The sequence below is a fragment of the Bos mutus genome, chromosome 14, assembly GCF_027580195.1.
Source record: "Bos mutus isolate GX-2022 chromosome 14, NWIPB_WYAK_1.1, whole genome shotgun sequence".
Classification (NCBI taxonomy): domain Eukaryota; kingdom Metazoa; phylum Chordata; class Mammalia; order Artiodactyla; family Bovidae; genus Bos; species Bos mutus.
Window position 1 is genome coordinate 36,162,390 of NC_091630.1, and position 23,850 is coordinate 36,186,239.

General features: G+C 42.5%; 1 protein-coding gene and 1 non-coding gene across 6 annotated transcripts in view; both read right to left on the reverse strand.

Moving 5' to 3' along the window:
* Nucleotides 1-23,850, reverse strand: part of SAMD12 (sterile alpha motif domain containing 12) — a 451,014-nt gene that overhangs the window by 159,843 nt on the left and 267,321 nt on the right. The window lies entirely within an intron of this gene.
* On the reverse strand, nt 18,649-18,721 carry TRNAG-CCC (transfer RNA glycine (anticodon CCC)). The gene has a single exon. It is a non-coding gene; the product is annotated as a tRNA-Gly (tRNA).

Genomic DNA, 23,850 nt, shown 5'->3' on the forward strand with positions numbered 1-23,850 from the left:
TATAGAAATGGACTAGGAACTCAATCTGTTCCTGAGTTCTTAATCACTATTTGCTACTGAAGCATCATCATTCTGGAAATGCAAAGAACCCAAGAAGAGTTCGTTATTTGCAGAGAGTTTTAAGATGCAGAGAAGAATCAGCACTTGAGTGTGAAAAACAGTGTAACAATATAAAGCAGCTCGGACAGTCAGCTCCTTGGGGCAGGGACTTTGTTTTATTCTTTTTTTGTATCTCTATTTTCGAGTGCATTGAAAGGCTCTTAGCAGGAGCTCAACCACTGTGGATACGGATGTATAAGGAGATAAAATAATCATGTGAAGGCATATGCTACAGATAAGAGACACTGGTGGGAATTCAAGGTCCAGGGAGGTCCACAGTGGTGCAATGGAGAGGGCCAGCTTCATGGAGCACTCTGTGAGCTGGGATTTGGACAGGTCAACAAGATCAAAGAGGATACAAGAAACACATAAATGAAGGCATGATCCAGCGTGAGCACAGAGCACTGGGACTATAAGGAGGACCAACTGCTTAGTCCAGTTGCCAAACAGCCTGAGAAACCAATAACTGACTGGTTCTTGGTATAGGACTGTATGTTACCTAGAAACAGGTCAACCATGGCTGTGAGAACAAGGTCAAAGGCAAATAGTATGGGCACGTCTAGACATACAATGTAGGGAAGTGAGCTGGAGTGGGCTGGCCTGCAGGAAGTACAGTTCCCCACCCATGGTGGGGGATATGCAAATATAACTTCTGGAAGCTGTGACAAACACCAGGAGGACAAGTCAGCCATGAAGAATGTGAGGAGGAGGGGCACCAGGGACAGGGCTGGAAGGAACACATGCTGGGGCTGATCACCCTCTTCAGCTGGTTTTTCATGCACCAGAGCAGCCTACCTGCTCTCGGGAGACCCTGGGCACATCTGTTTATTCTCTAAAATGAACTCAAGGAAATTGTATTTACCAAGGGATAAGCCCACAGGCTCGGCCATGAGGCTCAAAAAGCCTCCCTTTACTAGAGTTGTCTAACTAGATATATAAAACAATTCCTATGCACAAATATAATTTGACATGATGCATTTCATACAAATTCTAATATAATATACGTCTATATAAACACTTTTATCCTGGACTAAAGAGGTAAGGCTAAAAAATGGAAGAACACTGGGGCTCCCCTGATGGCTCAGTGGTAAAGAATCTGCCTGCAATGCAGATGTGGTTTGACCGCTGGTCCAAGAAGATCCCACATGCCATGGAGCAGCTAAGCCCGTGCGACATGATGACTGAGTTGGTGCTCTAGAGCCTGTGAGTGGAAACTACTGAAGCCCACATGCCTAGAGCCCGTGCTCCGCAACAACAGAAGCCGCTGCAACGAGAAGGCTGCGCACCGCAACTAGAGAGTAGCCCTGCTCGCCGAAACTACAGAAAGACCCAGCACAACCATAAATAAATCAAACAAGTGAATCTTTAAAAAAAAAATGGGAGAACTTGAAAGATGGTTTCATCCTTATCCTTGCCACCCAAATGTGCCAAAAATGTGATGAAATTGTAACCAGCCAGTTGTGCTCTGTCACTGTTTAGTTAATCTGGGTGTCCCAGCCAGGAAGGAAATCACTACTTGGTAATGACCTCCACGTGGGCCTCAGGAACCCTAACATTTCTCAGAGGGGTGATGTGGGGTGATCGCCACCTCTAACTTGTGGGGGTAGGGATGTGAACAGCTCATCCTTACCCACATCATACACTGTGGACCCCCAGTGGGCCACGTGTTGTTAAAAGTCATCGTGTAGAAAACGCTTTCCTGGCTGTGACAGGGGTCCTTAAGAACATCCCAGGTTTGCTGACTCACTGAGGGGACCAGCAGGACTCAGCAGAGAGTTGGGCTCACAGTTAAGATGTATCACGACAAAGGGATGCAGAGCAAGATCTGCAAAGGGAAAGGCCCCCGGGACAAAGTCTGGAGGAAACCAGCACAAGTTTCTGAGTATCCTGTCCCCAGGGAGGCACACAGGATGCATTTAATCCCTCCAGCTACCAGTTGCGACAACACGTGTGAAGTGCTATCTACCAGGGACACTCATTAGAGAGTCATCGCCCAGAGATTTTTTTTTTTTTTAACAGGATCTGGTCACATGGGTGTCCTCAGCCTGGCATGTACCAAATGTCTAGACTCCCGGAAGGAAAGCAAGTACTCAGTATGAATGATCTTGTATGGACAATTTAGTCACATGAGCACATGGGCCATTCTGACCAAAAGGTGGTGGGAAAGCTCCTGAAATCCATTTGGGGCCAACCTCGCAAGAAAAGCAGTCTCAGTCCTGTTATGCTAATTTTCTCCCATACAATAGTCTTACTCTGTCTAGAAAACTGTGTGTCAGGGCCACCTTTGGGAGGTTAATAATACACATTAGCACATGAAAGTGCTTTGAGAAGTACTATAGCGTAAAAGACTGGCTTTAAATTTTAACCAACATTTTCCAAACCTATTTGGTTATTATCCTTTAAAAAAAAATACAGTGCTTATTACATCCTTTTGGATACTAGCATTCTACAGAATATGATTTGGGAAATACTGCACTAAGTATATGAACCTGAATTACTTCTCCGGCTTCGGCTTTCACCATTTATTAAACACACTCATAACAACAGCTGGCACTTATATTGCTCTGACTGTGTGTTAAGAGCTTTTTTATACAATAACTCATTTAATCTAATAAGAGGTTGGATGAGGGAACCTCTAAGTGGGGTGAAGCAGCGCAGCTGGGGGAGACGGTGAAGACACTGAATCACTGCCCAAGATCACGCCCCAGCTTTGCCAGTTACCAGCTGCAGGACAAGTTCCTCAACCTTGGTGTGCCTTGGTTTCTTTATCTGTGAAATGAGAAAGTGCTTAATACACAAGAACTGCTGCACATGTGGTTGCTGATTTTTTTTTTTAAGTAAATGAACTTCTTTCCAGCTCAAGCAGCTTTGATAATTTGCTCTATGCCGTGAACCACAGAGGGGCACCGAAAACAGACTTGTGGCTTCAGAGACTAAGGGATGGGACAGTCAGATTAAGGTGGCCTGAGGGAACAAAAAAAGCCCGGGATGGAGCTTGCTCCAGGTCCCAGGAAGCTGTGACACCCACGGCCAGTCAAAGCCAAGGCTTAGGCCAGGGCGTAGACACAGACCATCATCGGCCAACAGGCACTATTTCCTGAGAGTCTAGGACTGAGGCCAACAACATAAGTGATCTGCTTTTGACTGTAAATAAAGCAAGACTCCAAACAGCCTTCAGTTAAACCTGGTGATTTTATCCATATGGTGGAAGAAAGGGACATTGCAAGAAAATCCCCTCTGAATCAAGACTCAGACAGATCTACGTGGTGGAAAAGAGAACAGGGAAGGATGCCAAATTGAAAAATGACAAACTGCCACCAGGAAAAAGCCGATTTTTAATATGCCTTAACACTTTTTTCTCTATCCCATCTCAAGCTACCTCCAATTGAGGAATGTTCTATATAACTGAATAATCCTTCATCGAGATATATGGAGAGTCAGCAGTGTCATTCTGGAATGTGAAGGACAGTGATATATTTTGTAGTGAGTCGACAGTCACAGGTGGGTGTAGAGACTGGGAGGAGAAGACCCCTCAGCATGCTTGGGTGTGCTAAAACCGTTGCTTAAATAAAGAATTTTGCAAGGACTTGGTGAGGAAATTATGCTATTATCTCTTTGAGGCAAGCCGATGTTTGTCATACCCCTGATTGTTTACACAGATAATTCCTTGTGGCCATTCTCCTAGGACTCATCTCTCTCTCTCTCTTTTTTTGCAGGATCTAGAACATTCCACACACTTTCACTGTGCCATCCATGCCTGTGAATTCCTAGTTAACACTGACCTCAGTGCTTGGCTCACCATTTAGGTCCAAAAAACCTGTGTTGAAAAAATGAAGTCATTTATTCACAGATCTGTCTGTTTTCAGTATCCAGTGTTGGCCTCCTTGTCTAGCAACATCTGATGGGTCAAAGCCTGTTTATCTCTGAATCCTGTGTTCTACAAATGTCTTTTAGATGAGTGAATACATACATGCCTCAATTTGGGGATCCAATGCAATAGGACACACACAGAAGGGCTAATTGTATTCTGGTTACCTCAAAATGGATCTTCTTACTTGTGGGATGCAAGCTTTATAAAACTTACATAGGTCGGTATTTGGATTCTTAAATGTGGTACTTAAAATAGCCATATTCACCATGGGAATCCTGCCTACTTCTCAGGAAGGGAAGTAGCCCTTTCTGCTTTTACTTTTCTTGCTGTCATTCCTAGTTCTGATTTTTCTACTTTACTCTCTTTAATCACATCTCATCACCTCCCTGACATCTCTGTGTGACAATCTCTTCTGTCAAGAACACAACCTGTTCTTTCTTGCCATGTTGGAAAGAAGTCTTCAAAGCTCACTTTTCCCCCTGTGACTTCATCTTTAGTAGCTATATGCTTCTTCCTCTAAATATTAATGAAAAAAGATTTAAATCTGGTAAATTTATATCCCTGCCATTGACTAAGTACAATGAAGTACTTACAAAGGAAGTGCAATGAAGGCATCAACCACTTAATGACTGTGGTCAACACCTTTTCGGGTGTCTGTCTGTCTCACCATGACCCCAGGGGAAGTCTTTAGACAGCTAGGGAGACAGGTTACAATCCTACCGCTGGCTGTTGTTGACTGGATCAAAGCTGGGTGAGTCAGGGTTCCTGTTCAGGGAATATGGAATTGGGTTGGGGTGGGGCAGAAGATAAGTGGGAGGAGAAAGGTAAGAAACTGAGAGCATTTGAGAGAGTTCTGAGGGCTTTAGTCATAGTGAACTTGAAAGAGTGAGGCATTGTCTGTTATTCTGTGACTTGAGTTGCAGAGATACTGTGATTAGAAAATGAGGTCAATAGAAAAGGAGAAATGAGAGAGAGGAGAGACAGACAGACGGAGAGAGAGAGAGTGAGCAGGCTAGAGCTAGATCCCAGTTCATAGTTCTATTGAGTTGGCCAAAAAGGTTATTGATTGCAGTTTTTCTGTAAGATGTTATGGAAAACTCAGAATGACCTTTGTTTCAACATTAAATGTTTTTATTAAGTCATTTAAAAATAATAAACCCATTGCATGTTAATCTATGTTTTATGAAATACATATTTTCCAAATTAAAAAGTCAGTGAAGAGTGACATTCCTTTACATTTTTTTCAAATTTTCTTAATATCTGGCATACTTAAAAAAAAATTCTCACATCTTTTTTTGAATTTTTTTTGTAGTTCATTGACTTTTAATTGATATAATTTTTTCTTCTAAACACACACAAATTAGAAATATAAAATTTGGTACCTAATCTATATTTTTTTCTATGCTGCTTCTCTATCCTCAAATTTTAGCATTTTATTGTTATCAATATCTCATAATTTTTTCTTTGAAAATTTTTTTGTGGCAGCATGGTATAGTCATGCGGATAACTGATGTAAATACTTCTCTATTTTTTGTTTGCTTATTTTTGCTTTCTTTTTAAAATGTATTTATTTTTAATTGGAGGATAATTGCTTTATAATTATTGTGCTGGTTTCTGCCATACATCAACAGGAATCAGCCACAGGTATACGTGTGTCCCCTCCCTTTGAACTACCCTCCCTCCTTCCACCTGATCTCACCTCGATAGGTTGTCACAGCGCTGGTTTGAGTTCCTTGCATCATACAGCAAATTCCCACTGGCTATCTGTTTTACATAAGGTAATGCATATGTTTCCACACTACTCTCAATTTGCTCCATCCTCTCCTTCCCCTACTGTGTCCACAAGTTGAACGACCTTTTTGACCAACCTAATATTTCTACCTGAGGCCCTGTTTCCTGCCTCTTGGCTCTGAAGCCCAGTCAAAGACTTCTTACCTATGTGTATTACCAAGCCCTGTTGTTCTACTGAAGCCACTTTTGGCTTTCTGTTCTTTGCAACCACAAGAATCCTAACTCATCTAACGGGAAAACTGATTACAAATAGGACTGTCAACAATAACCTTACGTGCATTCAACATTGTGCACATTTACGAACTGCTTATTATTATTAATACCTACTACAAGCAAGTACAAGAGAAAAGCTGCTGAAGCAGCCATCCAAAGAACTAATAATTGGGCAGCAGCTGAAGGTTAAAAAGCAAACCAGGGAAAGGGAATGGGTTTCCTGAAATGATAACTTATATGAGAAGTCATCATCAGATCACTAGTGATGATTCAGTTTACAAGAGTCCATGAGGGTCGGATGATTATAGATCAGGAGGAGAGCAGCGGGAAGTCTTATCAGGAGAGAATAAAACAATGAAACAGATGGATTGCTGTGTTTAAGATGAAGATTACAAGAGCACAAAATACTGGCTCTGCTCAGGTGGTTCCAAAAAAAAGAAATGGCTACTGTCTCCATGGTGCCTAAGAAATATGCTTCACTCTTACAAATGCCAATATAGCATTACGCAACTGTCAATTTAATAATGGAAGTGCCGCCAAAGATTCATATTTAACAGAAACCAAACATAATAGACAATGGGGAAAGGTGGGGACCTGAACTAACTAACCATGTTTGAGGAAATAATTGAGGCAATAAAAAGATCAATAGGAAATCAGGCCATTCTCCAGGACCTAAGGATTTCTCAGGGGAATGTTTTAAAAGAGGAGCATTTTATGAACTCATCCCATTTTTAGCACACTAAGAAATGTAACTCAGGTCACTGTCATCACTGCAGAAATGGATACAAAAGGAGACTCCAGTGAACTGCAGAGCTAGTGCATACATGCGTGCTTAGTTGTGTGCGACCCCATGGACTGTAGCCCACCAGGCTCCTCTGCCCACGGCAAGAATACTGGAATGGGTTGCCATCTGGCTGATAAAAAGGAATTTGGTCACATTGCTCTCTACTCAATGTAGCCCTGCAGATATATCAAGAACAACAGAAACATTGTTCCAGGTCAGAAAAATGCAGTAACTATGTTGCTTTAGAAAATTTGGAAAACTGAGGAGTGCAAAGAAGAAAATAAAAAGCACCCTCAAACAACCATCCAGAGATACCACTTAAAATTTTGGTGCATTTCTTTCCAGTTTCCTTTCTTTCCCTGTAAGATACACTCACACATCTACTGTGTATACACTAAAAATAACATTTTAAACTTCCTGCATATGCTATTTTCATATTCATTTAATGTCTGGTGAGAACTTTCTCTTGTCATTGCGTATAATTTCAACACTGTACACATTCAATTATATGGTTTTGTCATAGTTTACCAACACATTAGATGTTTATATAGTTTCTACTTTACCATTTGCTGTGGACTAAATGTTTGTGTCTTCCCAAAATTCATATGCTGAAGCTCTAATCCCTAATGTGAACATATTAGGAAGTGGGGCTTTTGGGGGGAAAAATGAGGTCATGAGGCTGGAGCCCTCATGAATGGGATTAGTGCCCTTGCAACATGAGCCATGAGACAGTTTGCTTTTTTTCCCTCTCTGCTACCTACAACACTGCTACCTACTACCCCCAATTATGCAAGGAGGCAGCAAGGAAGAAACTGTCTGCAAACCAGGAGGAGAATTCTTGCCAGGAACCGAATCAGCTATCATCTTGGTATTGGACTTCCCAGTCTCCAGAACTACGAGAAATAAATTTCTGTTGTTTAAGTCACCCAGTCTATGGTATTTTTGCTTTAGCAGCACAAACTAAGCCACTATTTTTTTAAACATTAAAAAAAAAGAGAGTGTTGTTTATTTCCACCTCTTTTCCCTGTCCCTTCCCCATGACCCATTCTCACCTTTTCTGTCCTGTCCTGCTCTGGGAGGCTGACTCCTGTGGATTGCATTACCTGTGATTTCATGCCATCTTGCTTCTGGCTGTTTTTATCTAGTGAAAGACCAGCAGGAGGCAACAGGCAAGAGGTTTGGCTATTCTCTCATCCCCTCCCTGCTTGGATTGATGGTTCTGCACAGGCTACACCACTCTGCTATGGAGTCTGCAGTTAGCTGACCCCTCTCCCATGGCTACAGCTCTCTGAAGACTCCATGAACACAGTTTCTCCCTTTGCTCCTTCTGGCTTCTGCTTCTGTTAACCCCTGGGTGACTAAACACCCTCATGGGTTCCTTTAACCTCTGCTAAGTAATTGCTTATTAAAGAAAAACCCCAAAAATTGTTTGGCAGTGCTGGGTCTTGGCTGTGGCATGCCCAATCTGATTCCCTGACCAGGGATTGAACCTGGGTCCCCTGTAATGGGAGTGTGGAGTCTTAGCCACTGGACTACCAGGGAGGTCCCAGTAAATGCTTCTTAATTATCTTTACATTCTCATCTGATTTTTATTGAAAGCTTCAATGAACACCCAGTATACTGTGTGGTATAACTCTGTGGAATTCATTTATTTATAGAAAGCATAACAAAATCAATGCCACATTACCCCTGTTCCAAATATGGGAGGCTTCATGCAGGTGAAATACTTATACCAAATGTAAAATAGAAGAATGGTCTAGACTCAGGAACCTCTTCTTTGACACTTCCAGAAAGTCTCACTCATCTGATTTTCCTCAATGCCTTTCCTGCTGTGATGTTCACAAAGCACTCACTTTCCCCTCCCTCAAAGCCTCTGCTCGCACTGTTACCTTAGATAGAGTGGCCCTCCAGTTTCCTCCCTACTTCTAAGCTCAGGCTGGAGTCTTACCTCCTTCCTGAATTCTTGGAGCTCACAGCCATCTCTCCTTAGAATTACTGGAGCTGCACTGTTCACTATGGTAGCTAGTAGCCACATATGGCTGCTTACATGTAAATTAAAATGAAATTAAAAATTCAGCCCCTGAGTCATGCTAACCATATTTCAAATGCTCAATAGCCACAGGTGGTCAGTAGCTACTGTAGTGAGCAATGTGAATCTAGAATATTTCCATCATGTTCCATTGCAAATAGAGAAAGTTCTATTGGAAAATGGAGAAAGTTCTATTGGACAGAGCTATCCTAGAACACTTAATTACGTATGACTCCACTGGTGCTGCCATGCTGTACTCAGTCATGTCCGACTCTCTGCAACCCCATGGACTGTAGCCCACCCAGCTCTTCTGTCCATGGGATTCTCCAGGAAAGAACACTGGAGTAGGTTGCCATTTCCTACTCTAGGGGATCTTCCCAATCCAGGAATTAAACCTGTGTCTCTTCCATCTCCTGCATCGGCAGGCCAATTCTTTACTACTGTACCACCTGGGAAGCCCCATGCATGACTCCAGTGAGTATTAAATTATAAATACTCTTGTATTGCTCTCTAGTGGCAGAGTCAATGAAATACAGGGAAGAATCTTCACTCTGAGTCCAAACGGCATTGGGCACACAGGAGATGCTTAGCAGATACACCTGCTGACCTGAGTAATGACCGTGACTATTTCTCAGTGGAACATTAAAACACAAGGAACTATTAACAATGGAATCTAGGGAATAGCAATGGTAGAGTATGGACAGTTTGCTGGTAGTTGTGGTAGGGATTCTTCTGGTCTGACAATGATAAAGGCAAAAACGCTGTGTTTTGTAAAATGTTCTTATAAAGAACCTCTAAACATTAGGCATGATTCTTTAACAAGCTATATATCCTGAACAAATGAAATCATCAAAAGGACCCAAATGCATAGCTATCTTTAGAAGCTTCTAAACCACTCTCCAGACTTGTTCACAGACAATGAAAACCTGTCTTTAGGTACTGCTATAGTAATGATTGTCATTCTGATTGACAAAGAGCTGGCCAATGTCAGAAGCAATTTAATGGCAGTGTATATATCCTATACAATGTCCAATCTCTTATCTCATTGGCTTGAGATGATTGTTGAACTTTAACAGAAATTCAGTGTTTGAGTGATTAGGACAGTCTTATAAAACACATGCCTCATCTTTTTACTCATCTCTGCAAAGAATGTCTTCTTAGATGTGGGTTCTCTTCCTATCTACCATTTATTCAGATCTCCAACAAATCTTTGCAAAACTCTGTTTGAATCCTATAGCAATTCTGTGAGCTAGATATTTTTGTTCTCATTCGACAGCAGAGAAAACTTACCTTCAGAGAGGATCTGACATTGCCTCCTAGGTGATGAGGACAGAGCTGGGGTCATAACCTAGATTCTCTGACTCTGAGGTTCATTCTTTGGGTCACTTTCCAATCCTTTATCCTATATCAACAGAAGTAATGCTGGGGTGGGGGGTGGGGAGCTGGCAGAGGACAGGGCATGATGGACAGCCTCATAATGCCACTCTATGATATCTCTCCTCAATATTCTCTCTCATCCCTCTCAAAGCCCTTTCTGATCTTCATTTGAACAACTTTTATCAGAAGAGAATCGAGATGGGTGACCCAGTCAGGAAAGCACACCCAGCACTCTAAGAGTATGCCCCTGCAGTTCTCTTATTTGACGTAAAACAAGACCTACTGTAAGTAAAGGTCAGGAAGGCTTTGTGGTCAAGTGACTGCACCCCCCTTCCCCCAGCATACTGGACACATGTATTCTGATGATTCCTAAACCTACAGGTTTGTGCCAATCCTTCACTGGAGCTCCACACTCAAGACATCCGCTTTCTTACGTGTATCAAAGGCACTTCAGACTTAACAAGCTCCAAACTGACCTCTTCACGTTTCAGTCCATCCTCTGCCTCATACTCCCCCTTCCAGGCTCCTCCACCTACCTAGCAGCTCAGGACAGGAACCGGGACTCACTCTGCAACCTCCCTCAGTCACACCCATTCCAGCACCAAGTCCTGTTGATCCTACCTGCAAACAGAGCCACCCTGTTGTCTCATTCATCTTAGTGGCCACCGCCCTAGTTGTAACCATCACCTGCCTGCCCTCACCTGGATTTCTGCAAAAGTCACCGACCTTCCCAGCTCCATCCCGCCCTTCTCCAATCCATTTTCCCCACAGCTGCCAGCGTGATCTTTTACAATGTAAATGAGATCTCATAGCTCCTCTGCTTAAAATCCCTAAATGGCCTCTCATTTTACTTATGGAGCCGCTATTCCAGATCCTCACCGTGGCTCCCAGGCCCTCAGGATCGGGCCCCTGCTGTGTCTGGGCCGTGTGATGAGCTCTGAGGTCCGGTCTGTGGACTATGCTCAGTTTCCAGGTAATGCTAACCTCTATTATGCTCCAATATTTGGCACACGTTTTCCCATTAGCCTGCTTGTTCTTCCTCTACTCTACCTGGCAACCCTTATTTCTCCTTCTTGTCACCACTTAAATGTCACTGTTACTCCCCAGCCTAACGTAGAGCCACTCTTCACATTTTCAATGATTTCTTCATTACCCTTGATGAAACTTCATAGCCTACACGCAGGCAGACAGACAGACAGACAGACACACGCACGCACGCACGCACCTCATTTCCTGTGGGCAGGACCCCAGAGAGGGATGTGCTACCTGAACAATCCTGCAGGGGGCAGTGCAGCTCCCTTGGAGATGCCTCCCTGGTATTGGACAATGGCGGCCATGCTTCTGAATCTAAGGAGTCTCATATAACTCTCACCATAGACTGTTTCCAGTAACCACTGGCCAACTTTGTGATATTCCTGTTGGCTTTCATTAGGTCCTTTGAAGGCAAATTTGAGTCCCTACAGAAAGCAAATTTGAAGCCTAAAAATGTGAGGGGAGGGTGGGAGGGATGCTCCAGAGGTAGGGGGGATATATATATATATATATATATATAGTTATGCCAACACATTAGTAAAGCAGTTATTATCCAATTAAAAAAATAACAATTTACATTAATAGAAAAAGTCAATGTGAGTCTCTACAGAACTTGAATTGTTATACGTGCAATGATGTATTTTTTTTTTTTTAACTGCAGTTTCAACAGTGTCCCTTGCATGTCTTTTCTTCATGCCATTATGGTCAAAACTGGTCACCAGATGACAAAATTAATGGTAGAAAGAGGCCAAAGCAGAATAAATATAAGCAAGGAGCACAGTAAACTTAGACTATGAAGAAAGATTGCTGATTGATTGAAAATGTTCCATGCTCATGGGCTGAGTGTACACTAAGGTGAGCTGTAGCAGCCGACTGCATGACTACAGAGTGGGGCAGTTCAGAGAATGGATAAGATACAGGTTAGTAACTATACTGGATAGTTATAGGTCTAAACAATTTTTTTTTTAAAGGAAACATTTAAGAAAGAAGTAGTTATAATGAATCAGTGCTGCCGGGGATGGCATTAAATGAGATGTGACTATATTTACATGCAGCCTTCTTTCTTTTCTCACATCCACCTCCCTTTGAGGTTCTAAAATCAACTGGGTCATTTGTAGAGATGTGGATGAACCTAGAGTCTATCATACAGAGTGAAGTTAAGTCAGAAAGAGGAACACAAGTATCGCCTATTAGCACATATATGGAATCTAGAAAAATGGTACTGATGAACCTATTTGCAGGGCAGAAGTAGAGAAGCAGATGGAGAGAATGGATGTGTGGACCCAAGGTGGGGGTTAGGAGAGGGTGGGACGAATTGGGAGAGTAGCACTCACATATTTAACTACTGTATATAAGATCAATAGCTAGTGGGAAGCTGCTGTATAACATAGGGAGCTCAGCTTCATGCTCTATGATGACCTAGGTTGGTGGTGGGGGGTTGGGAGGGAGTTTCAAGACAGAGGCGATATATGTATACGTATCGCTGATTCACTTTGTTGTACAGCAGAAACACAGACAACATTGTAAAGTGATTATACTCCAATACAAATAAAATAAAATCACCCAGGGCAGGAACCATTTCCGCTCTATTCTGAACTGTAACTCTAGTACCTGGCATGGAACATGGCACAAAGGAATCATGAAATATATTCACAGGGTATTGCATTATTAGAAAAAGTCAATGTGAGTCTCTACAGAACTTGAATTGTTATACATGCAATGCTGTACTTTTTTTAACCTGCAGTTCCAAAACTCTCCCTTGCATGTCTTTTCTCCATGCCATTATGGTTGCACCTGCACACTTAGCCTGGTGTCTAAGAGTGGGCTTCGAAGAAAGCCTGTTCAAATCCTTGCCCTGTCACTTCTGAAACTGGGACCTGGTTCAAGTCTCTTCAATTCTCTGTGCCTCAGTTATTTTATCCACTAAGCAGGGAAAATAATAGCTTCCATCTTAAGAGTCTCATAGTTGTTGAAAGGATACAATGACGGTGTAAACAGCTTAAAACAGAGCTGATACATAATAAATATATAATAAAGGATAGTGATTGTTGCTGTTGTTGCTAGTCACCCTGGCCTCACCTGGGACTAAGGATTCTGGATTTGTGGATCAATTTTAATATGACTCTAAGAAGTTAAAAGTCTAAGTCTTTGAAACACTCACTGGACTGAAGGATCCTTGAAGGCAGGGTTGTCTTAAATCAGTATAGTATTTAGCATCTAATATGTGCTCAGTAAATGTCTATCCAATTGAATACTCTATGAGCTACATTTCAGGGTCTGGGATGGTGCTCCTAAGCTGAAGCCATTCTCCTATCTTTGTAAACACACAGTCACCTTCTTCTCTCCACCTGGGCAGTAGGATTTCTGCCACAGTCAACACTTTCCACACCCATATCAAGGGACAAAGAGGTCAACTCTTTCTCAACCTTTCCTTTCTAAGCCTAGGGCTTGAATGGAATAAGCTCCCCAGAGTCTAAGCAAGAATTATTTCAATTATCTGTATTGTCACAGTACTTATTATCTACCAGGAACTATTTTAAGGATGAGGAAACTCAAGTACTGGCAGTTCCTAATCCCAGTGCTGGTTGAATTCAACAGACTGACTCCCAGCCCAAATGTCTCTCATATTAGAAACTGCCGAGTTGTCATAATTTCCGCTCTTATTATGATGCAGAGAAGAAAACAAATGACTTCAAGATTAACATTATGCCTATTCCATTAAGGAGTAACTTGTTAAGCTGTTGGAAACTCAACGGTCAAGCCCTTAAAACCTAGTTTTGTGTTCAGACAATTTTAGATAAAAAACAAAACCCCCGAGACTCCAGATGGAGTCAAAGCCTGTTTGTAGTTCAGCAGGGAAAATGGCAATATGTGTCATGAAGGACACAGTTATTTTTAATCACAGAGTTACTCTTTACACCCATAGGGATTTTGTCACAAAGGATGGGTGATTAAGGAGTTTGTTATCTGTAGCTGTGAGATCACCAGAAAGTCTAAATAAAAGTCTATCAGTGCCAGGTGGGCATCAGCACCCTTTCCCATCCTTTCAATCAGATGGAGAACTGCTTTAACTGTACTTGTTTCTTCCTGGTAAGAACTTAGTTCAGTTCAGTTCAGTCACTCAGTCGTGTCCGACTCTTTGTGACCCCATGAATCGCAGCACACCAGGCCTCCCTGTCCATCACCAACTCCCGGAGTTCACTCAGACTCACGTCCATTGACTCAGTGATGCCATCCAGCCATCTCATCCTCTGTCGTCCCCTTTTCCTCCTGACCCCAATCCCTCCCAGCATCAGACTCTTTTCCAATGAGTCAACTCTTCGCATGAGGTGGCCAAAGTACTGGAGTTTCAGCTTAAGCATCATTCCTTCCAAAGAAATCCCAGGGCTGATCTCCTTCAGAATGGACTGGTTGGAACCCCTTGCAGTCCAAGGGACTCTCAAGAGTCTTCTCCAACACCACAGTTCAAAAGCATCTTAAGGTAACATTTATCCCCTTTGGTATGTGTTCTGGAAAAGCAGATGAGAACTCTTAAGAACCAGTGCATCAGTTTTCTGGAAAGGGAACATGATTCTCTCATGCCAGAAAGACTCTAGTGAGTCTTCTGCAGCTGGCCTACTTGTCCCATTTCAAGGACTGCATTATTCATCATTGAGTCCTAATATCTAGCCTGACACATAATAGGCACTCAACAAAAGTTGTTGAACTAGTGAATGAATAAGTATGTTCATTCCATTTTCATAACGTAAAGCACCTATTATAATATTGTGTGTGTGCTAAGTCATGACTGACTCTTTACAAACTCATGGACTGTAGCGTGCCAGGCTCCTCTGTCCATGGGATTTCCCAGGCAAGAATACTGGACTGGATTGCCATCTCCTTCTCCAGGAGATTTCCCCCATCTAGGGATCAAACTCGCATCTCCTGCATTGGCAGGCAGATTCCTTACCACTGAGCCACCTGGGAAGCTCATTATAAATTGTCTGTCATAATGTTAGACACAGTCTATACTCGGTAGGTAATCTAACCCAAAATCTGATGGGAAAGATTGAGTAGAATTTAAACTTTGCATCATCCATTAGCATTTTGAAAAGGCCAGTAGATGCCCAGATGGTCAAAACATGACCTCTGACACCTTCTTAAGGTCTGAAGTGACTGTGGTGATGGGTAATCCTCACTTTCCTGCTCTAGCAGGACACACGTGTATGCACAAACATAATCAATATGGCTCCTCTGATGACCTTGACTTGAGGAAACAGCCATTTGCACATTTGCTAATCGCAGCTTTGTTCATGCAGCTTTTATGGGGAGGAGTAACCATTTGTGAACCTCTTAAACTGACATGAGACACTTTTCAGTTCATTCTGTGAGCAAATGTGATGCGCCCGAGACCCTGCTAAGAAAGTCCAGGCCAAAAAACTAGATAAATAAATATAAATGAATTCATTTGGCTGAATGACATGCTCATTTAATTAAAGCACAAAATCAGCTCTAAAACAAATGATTATCCCTGGCAAAGAAGCAGAAGCTGGTCTTCAATTAATAAATTTCTAATGGTTCTTCTGCAGGCTGAGAGGGGTCTCCAGTGAAGAAATGGGGAGTGGAGAGAAGCTGGGGAGAAAAAAAGAGGGAAAGGGAAGAGGAAGCAGAAAAGATAATGCATATCTGAACTTTTAAAAACAGAGAATTAAAGGCCATTTATTTTTGCCTAAGTAAGGTAAAATCCTGCTAGATCAAAATTATTATAGTAAAACTCTTCATGTAGCAAAACAGATATCCAAGCCTCAAGAGAGGATCAATTAATTTAAAAAATTACAAAAACAATTTTAGGTCAATGAGACTTTTCCTGCTATTATTTCATCTATTCCTCCATTCCATAGTGTGGTCTGAATTTTAGGGACCCAAATGGCAAGAATCAAATTTTCCAATACCTAGCAGTAATAAATACCCACATATGTAGCTTATAGTGAACACAAACTCATGATGACCAAAGAACATGATAGAAATGGGACGAACTGGAAAGTACAGTCAAACGCTTCTCATATATTTTCAGACCCTCTGTATGTGAACCTCATCAATGTTCCATGGTTTTTAGTGCTAAACATTCGCTTTACTTCTCTGATATAACTTGGAAAGACTGAGTCTTCTGATATAAACGTCAAAGCTCCATCACCTCTTACAAAGCAGACACTTGAAACCTTTGAGGGTGCTGTTAATAATTTTCTGTGCACTCCTTTATGCCGAATCAATTTCAATTAAATCAATTAAAATGGCAACTGGCAATCAATTTAAATTTCACATCATTGATCTAATAAGATTAAGATTACTCAGGATATTTGAGGGACATCAGGAAATGCTGGGTTGGCATCTCTGCTTCATTATGATGTCAAGTTGGGAGATGAACAAATTTGATTTCTTAGTGCCCCCAAATCTCAGGTATGCAAGAAACAGCCCAGCAAAATGACACCCTCCCATTCCTAGCAGCCCTAAATCATGGAAAATGGGGGATGGAGAGTGATAACCAGGTGTGATAAGCAAGCTATTAAGAAAAATCTTTTATTTGAACAGCCTCAAGCATTAGTGTTTAAAAGTGCATTGGCACTGAGAGTTTTTTATAAAAGAAAAATAACTGCATCTTTGAAAGAAGAGATACTTCACAGCAGGCAGGTAGGTTGGAAAGAAAGGGCATTGGTTTTGGAGACAACTAGTTATCTTATCCACTGGGGTGATTAATTTTACGTGTCAACTTGACTGAGCCACAGGGTGCTCAGATATTTGTCAAATGTTGTTTTGAGTGTGTCTGTGAGGGTGTTTTGGATGAGATTAACATTTGAATAGGTAGAGGAATAAAGCAGATTGCTCTCTCCAGTGTGGGTGGGCCTCAACCAATCAGTCAAAGACTTGCACAGAACAAAAAGTTTCATCCCCCCCTCAAGTAAAAGTGAACCCTTCCTGCCTGACTTGTCTTGAGCTGGGACGCTGGGTTGTTTCCCGGCCTTTGCACTTGAACTGTAACACTAGCTCTTCTTGGGTTTTCAGCCTGCCAATATTTGGACTGGGACTACACCATTGGCTGTCCTGGGGTCCCAGCTTTCTGACTATAGATCTTGGCCCCCATGATCATGAGAGCTAATTTCTAATGGACACTCAGTTAATCAGTTCACCCCCCCCCCTTCTCTCTTTCCCTGCCTATGCTTGTATCTCCTATATAATATTTTATATGTATCTCCTATTGGTTCTGTTTCTCTGAAGAATCCTTGCATCTGCTTGTTTTAATTGTGTAGCACTGCAGCTCTCTGGGCCTCAGTTTCTTTATCTGTAATATGCGTTTCATGACAACTACCTTGCAAAGTTATTGTATGAACTAAATATGGAATTTAAAATGCCAAATGTGCAAACAGGTGCACAATCAGTATTAGCTCCAGACTTGCCCTTTGTGATAACATTGGTAACCTGTGCCTTTGAAATAAAAACAGCATCTAATGGTAATATTAAGTATTCATGATTTTGAAAATGACTGCCAAATGATGAAACCTCCCTGGTTTCCAATATAAACACCTAAAGTGTTCTTGCTGGAGATGAAACACGTCCTTTTCTTTGTCTTTTCCTCTCCTGTGGCTTTACTGGAGGTCCTACCACTATAGCTTTGCCCTGATACCTGCCACATCCAAGAGATAGTGGAGGTGCTCTGTGAATCACCTTCTGTCTTGCCCTGCAGGACTGACTGCCCAGGAGAGTTTGTTTCATTTCTCCTGGGGGATACAGGATGTGGGATTGCAGTGGTGTTGTGTCCTGAGAACTGTGGAAAAAGGGCCGCTTAGAGCTTGGGGACCTCACCTACAAGGCTGGGTGATCTGTTAGATGGGCTCCATTCCATGTGGGTTTTAAGGTGAGATACCCTCCTGCACCCCAAGGGCTGATGCCTCTCTCTGAGTTCACCCGGGTATGACGAGCAGACTCATTAAGCCCAAAGGGAGGTTTACTCTGATGCTACAGGAGGGATGAGCGCCTGGAGTACTCTGTGTGCTGAATCTACACAGTGCTTGGCAGTGGCCCCCAACCTTTCATAAGTGTCAGAGTCATATGGGGGTGAAGCTGTCTAAAATACTAACACCTGGGCTGGAGAGCCTGACATGACAGTTTCAGAGTAAGGTCTCGAAATCTACATTTTGAAGAAGCCTGCCCAGATACTTCTGCAACAGGGAGGTCATGGATTTGAGGAAGCAGACTGGGGTGCAGAAGAGAGAATGATGCTACTGAATCCTCTCATCTACTGGTTCTTGATCTACCATCCCAGGTAGCCGAGTCTCTTGAGTTGCTTTTTAAAAAAATATTACTTATTTGGTTATGCTGGCTTGTAGTTGCAGCACACGGGATATTTGACCTTTGTTACAGCACGTGGGATCTTTAATTGTGGCATGCAAACTGTTAGTTATGGCATGTGGGATCTAGTTCCTTGACCAGGGATTGAACCTGGGCCCTCTGCATTGGGAGCACAGAGTCTTAGCCACTGGACCACCAGGGAAGTCTCTAGTCTCTCGAGTTGATTCCTCTTCACCCCCGCTGCCACCACCCTCGCTCAGGATGTCATCATCTCCTGCACAGATCAATGCAACAGCTTCCTGCCTGGATGTCTGGCCCCCTGTCTTGTCCTTCTCCAGTGCCTCTTCTCATCTTTTGATATACAGATCTGATCAGCATTGTCTCCAGTCTGAAACCCTTCAGTGTCTCCTCATTGTCTCTAAATTCCTTCAGTTCAGTTCAGTCACTCAGTCGTGTCCGACTCTTTGCGACCCCATGGACTCTAGCACACCAGGCTTCCCTGTCCATCATCAACTCCCAGAGCTTGCTCAAACTCACATCCATCAAGTTGGTGATGCCATCCAACCATCTCATCCTCTGTTGTCCCCTTCTCCTCCTTCATTCAATCTTTCCCATCATCGGGGTCTTTTCAAACGAGTCAGTTCTTCACATCAGGTGGCCAAAGTATTGGAGTTTCAGCTTTAGCATCAGTCCTTCCAATGAATATTCAGGACTGATTTCCTTTAGGATGGACTGGTTTGATCTCCTTGCAGTCCAAGGGACTCTCAAGACTCTTGTTACAGCATGTGGGATCTTTTCAGCCTGGCTTCCTGCTGGCTGGTGTCCCTTCTCCCTCTCTCTTCACCTGTAATCATACTAGCCTTCCTTGTGTTCCTGGAATGCACCGAGCTTTCTCTTCAACCTTGACCTTAGAACAGGCTGTTCCCTCTCCCTGAGACATCTTCCCAATTCCCATTTGCTTTAGTTACTGCCTCTTCCTCTTTTAGATCTCAGCCTGAGGGAGGTTTTCCTGATCTTTCAGAGTCAGGGAATTCCCTCCTCAAAGTGTAACTAACGTCCCCTTTCACATCACTTGTTGTGTTACTATGATTCTTTCTTTGATGAGTGCCTTCCTCAGTAAAACACAAAATCCATGTATGGGAGAACCATATCTATCATGTCTACTGAATTTCACCAACATTCAGTCAAGGCGGACACATAGCAGACACTCAGAAGTAAATCTATGATTTGTTAGTAAATAAACTCTCCAAAGTTCTTATCATCTTAGCAATTTTATATCTGCTTGATGATTAGAGAGAAAATAAACACACTCTGCTAATTATAGCACCTAGTTCAGTTCAGAGGTCACTTACTCTCAGAATCTTTCCTGACACATTCCTTCTAAATCAGACGACCTTCCTATAAGATCCTAGAATTCTACATTTACCTTTGTTACTCTTATCTATTTTGCTTGACTTCAAGGTCAAGAAATGTCATATTCATCCCTGTATCCCTAACACATAGATAAAGTGCTGGGTACATGGTAGGATCTCAATAAACTTGCTTTTAGATGAATTACTGGACGATTGAATAACTGCTACTATAAAGGGATAAACAAACCAAAAAGGGACACAAAGAATGGAGGGGCTATTTCAGAGAAGAACAAAAGGTTTTAATTCTTGGCTGGGAAACAAGGCTGGGCCATTCAGAGTACATGTATGTATGTGGGGCCTTCTAGAACTGGCATGTAGAAACTCGGATGTAAGGAGAATCTTGACCATCTACACTGTGCAGAACTTAACTCCAGGCACTGAGAATTGGTTGCCCCAAAGAAATAAGCCACAGCAAAAGTAATATATCATATATAATACTAGGGACAGAAATCCTAAAGCATTTACATGGCATATTTTCTCTCTTTCTTCTTAAAAAAATCCAACACTGCTCTATGCATCCTTACCAATGGCTTTGATTTTCTCGTATCAGGTCCACATGCCATTGTCCTTCTCAAGTGCCTTTCTAAAAACCCATAGGAGAGTTGAATACCATACAGCTCAGATTTCAGGATCCAGACTTCCCCCCAAAGAAATGGACCAATGTCAGTCGTGGAAAACCCACATATCACCTTCATTGCAATATCAGTCACTGGAGGTTCTTCAAACCGTGAGGTGACATAACAGTGCAATCTCATGGCCATCTTGAATTGTCCAAACAAGAAACACCAACTATATTTTTAACTTCATTTAGAACATTTAATGCAAAGGGGTCAATGGCAGAGAATTTCAAGGTTGATGATTTTTGCAGAGGCAGACATGAAGAATTTGGAGTCCGTGGGGGTTTCCTAATGGGAACTGTACCATGCAAAAGATACCACAAGACACGGAGTTGTGGAGAAGTAATGACAAGAATAATTCCTGGCAGAATGTGTCCAAATTAGAAAGATGTGTGAACACTTCCACCATCTACTAGATAGAGGGGCCATCAGGGTACTCAGAACAAGCAGATATTTTTCAGCCATGAAGACTACAACAGACTAGAATCATGGGTCCATTTCAAGCCTCAAACAAAACACTTTCTGAATGGCCATGATGAACTTCAGAATGAAAATGAAACGGGAGTGGACACTAGCTAGGATGGACTCGTCACAATGCTAACTCCTACCGATGAACTGATGTGAGAGCTTAGTGATTCCCCAAAGAAGCCTGTGTTTAGGAAACTAAACACAAATCTCATACCAAGGAGAATTTCTCTGAAGGCACAAAGACCTGATACAATTAGAAATATTCCTAATTGCAAACTATGTGAAACAGGGTGTGAAGATCCCCAAAGTGTGTTGAAGGTAAAGCCCAAGAAGGCAGCAGGTTGAAGAAAGACTGTCTTGGAGACTGGGAAGGGCATGTGGTTGGTAGGGCATGATCAAACAACGCTGAAGGAAGAAGAGGCAATGGAAGACTCCAGTGGGAAAAGGAATAATCTGCATATAATCCTATTGAATCACTCATTCAATGTCCTCACCTACTGTGAGCCCCTGGACAATTAACTGGGTTTTATGAGAAAAGGTTCATTCTATGGTCAGTTGAGTGTCACTGAGGAGAACGTTGAAGACTTGAAAATATGAGGTACAACTCAATGTATGTGGGGCGGGGGCGGGCTTATGTACTTAAGAGTCCTTACCAAAGGTATATACATTTAAGAACCACAGCCACTGCAGTAATCAATTCAATACAATGCGAGCACAAAGGATTACAATTTGGGGCAATTTTGCCCATGGATAATGCAAAATGGCTATTTAGCGACTCTCTTTTATTACAAACCCATTTAAAAAATGATACTGTATTCACTGTTTTGAGAAGATGACATTGAAAATGAAATAAGAGCTGGTAAATAAGGAGAAAAGGGCAACAATTACACTTAAAGCAAAACACATTTAAACAGAGGATTCACTCTCTGTGAGACATGGTGCTGGGAGATAGGAGAGCACAGCAAAATCAGGTGACAACTGAGGAGGCCCATGATCTGCAGGGGAGACAAAGACACCCCACGTGCCCACGCCTGAGGCCAAGCTTCCGCTCCTGCCTCATGCCAGCTCATGTCCCTCTGTCAAAACTTCCATCCTTTAAGATCAAGCTCTTCTCCCTGTATTTCTTCTCAAGGTTATCAATGCCTTATTCACGCCATCTAAGTGAAGAAGATTCAGAGTCACCCGTACTCCTCCTGTGGCCTCCCCACTCACATGTAATCAGTGAGCAAACCCTCTGAATTCTGTTTGTAAAATGGCTTTCCAGTCAGTCCCTGCTTCACCCCCACCCTTGTCACTGTGTTAAACCACCTCCCTTTGGCCCCTTCCCAGGCCATTAGGATAACCTACTAGTTATGATTTGCTCTCTAGTCTGTGCCCTGCCCTATTCATTTCCCTTTAATTAATTTCCAACTTCTACTGAAAGAGTTACACCTTCGGCAAACCTCCCTTTACCCCCTTTTCCCAGATGAGGTTATGTTCCAGTTCTGTGGCATTACTGCACATCTATGCATCTCTGCCACAGCACACACAACCCATCCTTATGGCTAGACTGAGTGCTCCTTTTATCCCTAGTGTCTACCACAGAGCCTGTTGCTCATTGGAAGAACAGGATGGAAGAACAAACAGATATTCAACAGACACTGTGTAATGAATAGATTATTAGTATGAACAATGCGCTTAGAAATGCAGAGAACAGTGTGATTGGTTCTGCCTGAGAGATAAGGTAAGGCTTCTCAGAAGAGGTGATGTCTCATCCTGGCTTGGTCCTTTTTATTATATCATATTCATAACAACTCGATGAAATAGATTCAGTCCCCATTTTTACAACTAAGGAAACTTAATCTCCGACAAGTAACTTGCCCAAAGTTAATACACCTATGAAATGCTTTAGAATGGATTTCTATGGAATACTAAAGAGTTTGGATTTTATTCCTTAGGCAACTGGGAGTCATCAAATGTTTTTTTTTTTTTTTTTAGGAGGGAAATAATGTCGTCAGATATATATTTAAATTAACTCTGGCAACCTAAGTTGGAAGTTAAAGGAGAATGAATGGGGCAAGGTAGAGACTAGAGAGCAAAATCATAACTAGTATGTTATTCTAATGGCCTGCTGCTGCTGCTGCTGCTAAGTCGTTTTAGTCGTGTCCGACTCTGTGTGACCCCATAGATGGCAGCCCACCAGGCTCCCCTGTCCCTGGGATTCTCCAGGCAAGAACACTGGAGTGAGTTGCCATTGCCTTCTCCAATGCATGAAAGTGAAAAGTGAAAGTGAAGTCGCTCAGTCGTGTCCAACTCTTAGTGACCCCATGGACTGCAGCCTTCCAGGCTCCTCCATCCAGGGGATTTTCCAGGCAACAGTACTGGAGTGGGGTGCCATTGCCTTCTCCGTCCAATGGCCTGGGAAGAGGCCAAAGGGAGGTAATTTAACACAGTGACAAGGATGAGGGTGAGGCAGGGACTGACTAGAAAGCCACTTTACAAACAGAATTCAGATCGTTTGCTCACTGATTACATGTGAGTGGAGAGGGGACAGGAGGAGTCCAGGTGACTCCAAGCCTTCTTCACTCAGGTGATGGCGTGAATAAGGCATTAATAACCTTGAGAAGAAATACAGGGAGGAGAACTGGATGGAGACCTGGTGGGAAAGACAATTGGGTTGACTTTGGATATTTTAAATTTGAGATGTCAGTGGACTACTCATCAGAGGTTCACATCTTTTAAGGATATTAATGTAAGGAACTGAAGCTTCATAGAGGTCTAAGATGTATTTGAAAGTAACTTTGAAGTCGGGGATGGTTAAAGCAATGGGAGTGGGCGAGGCTCTCTAGACAGCC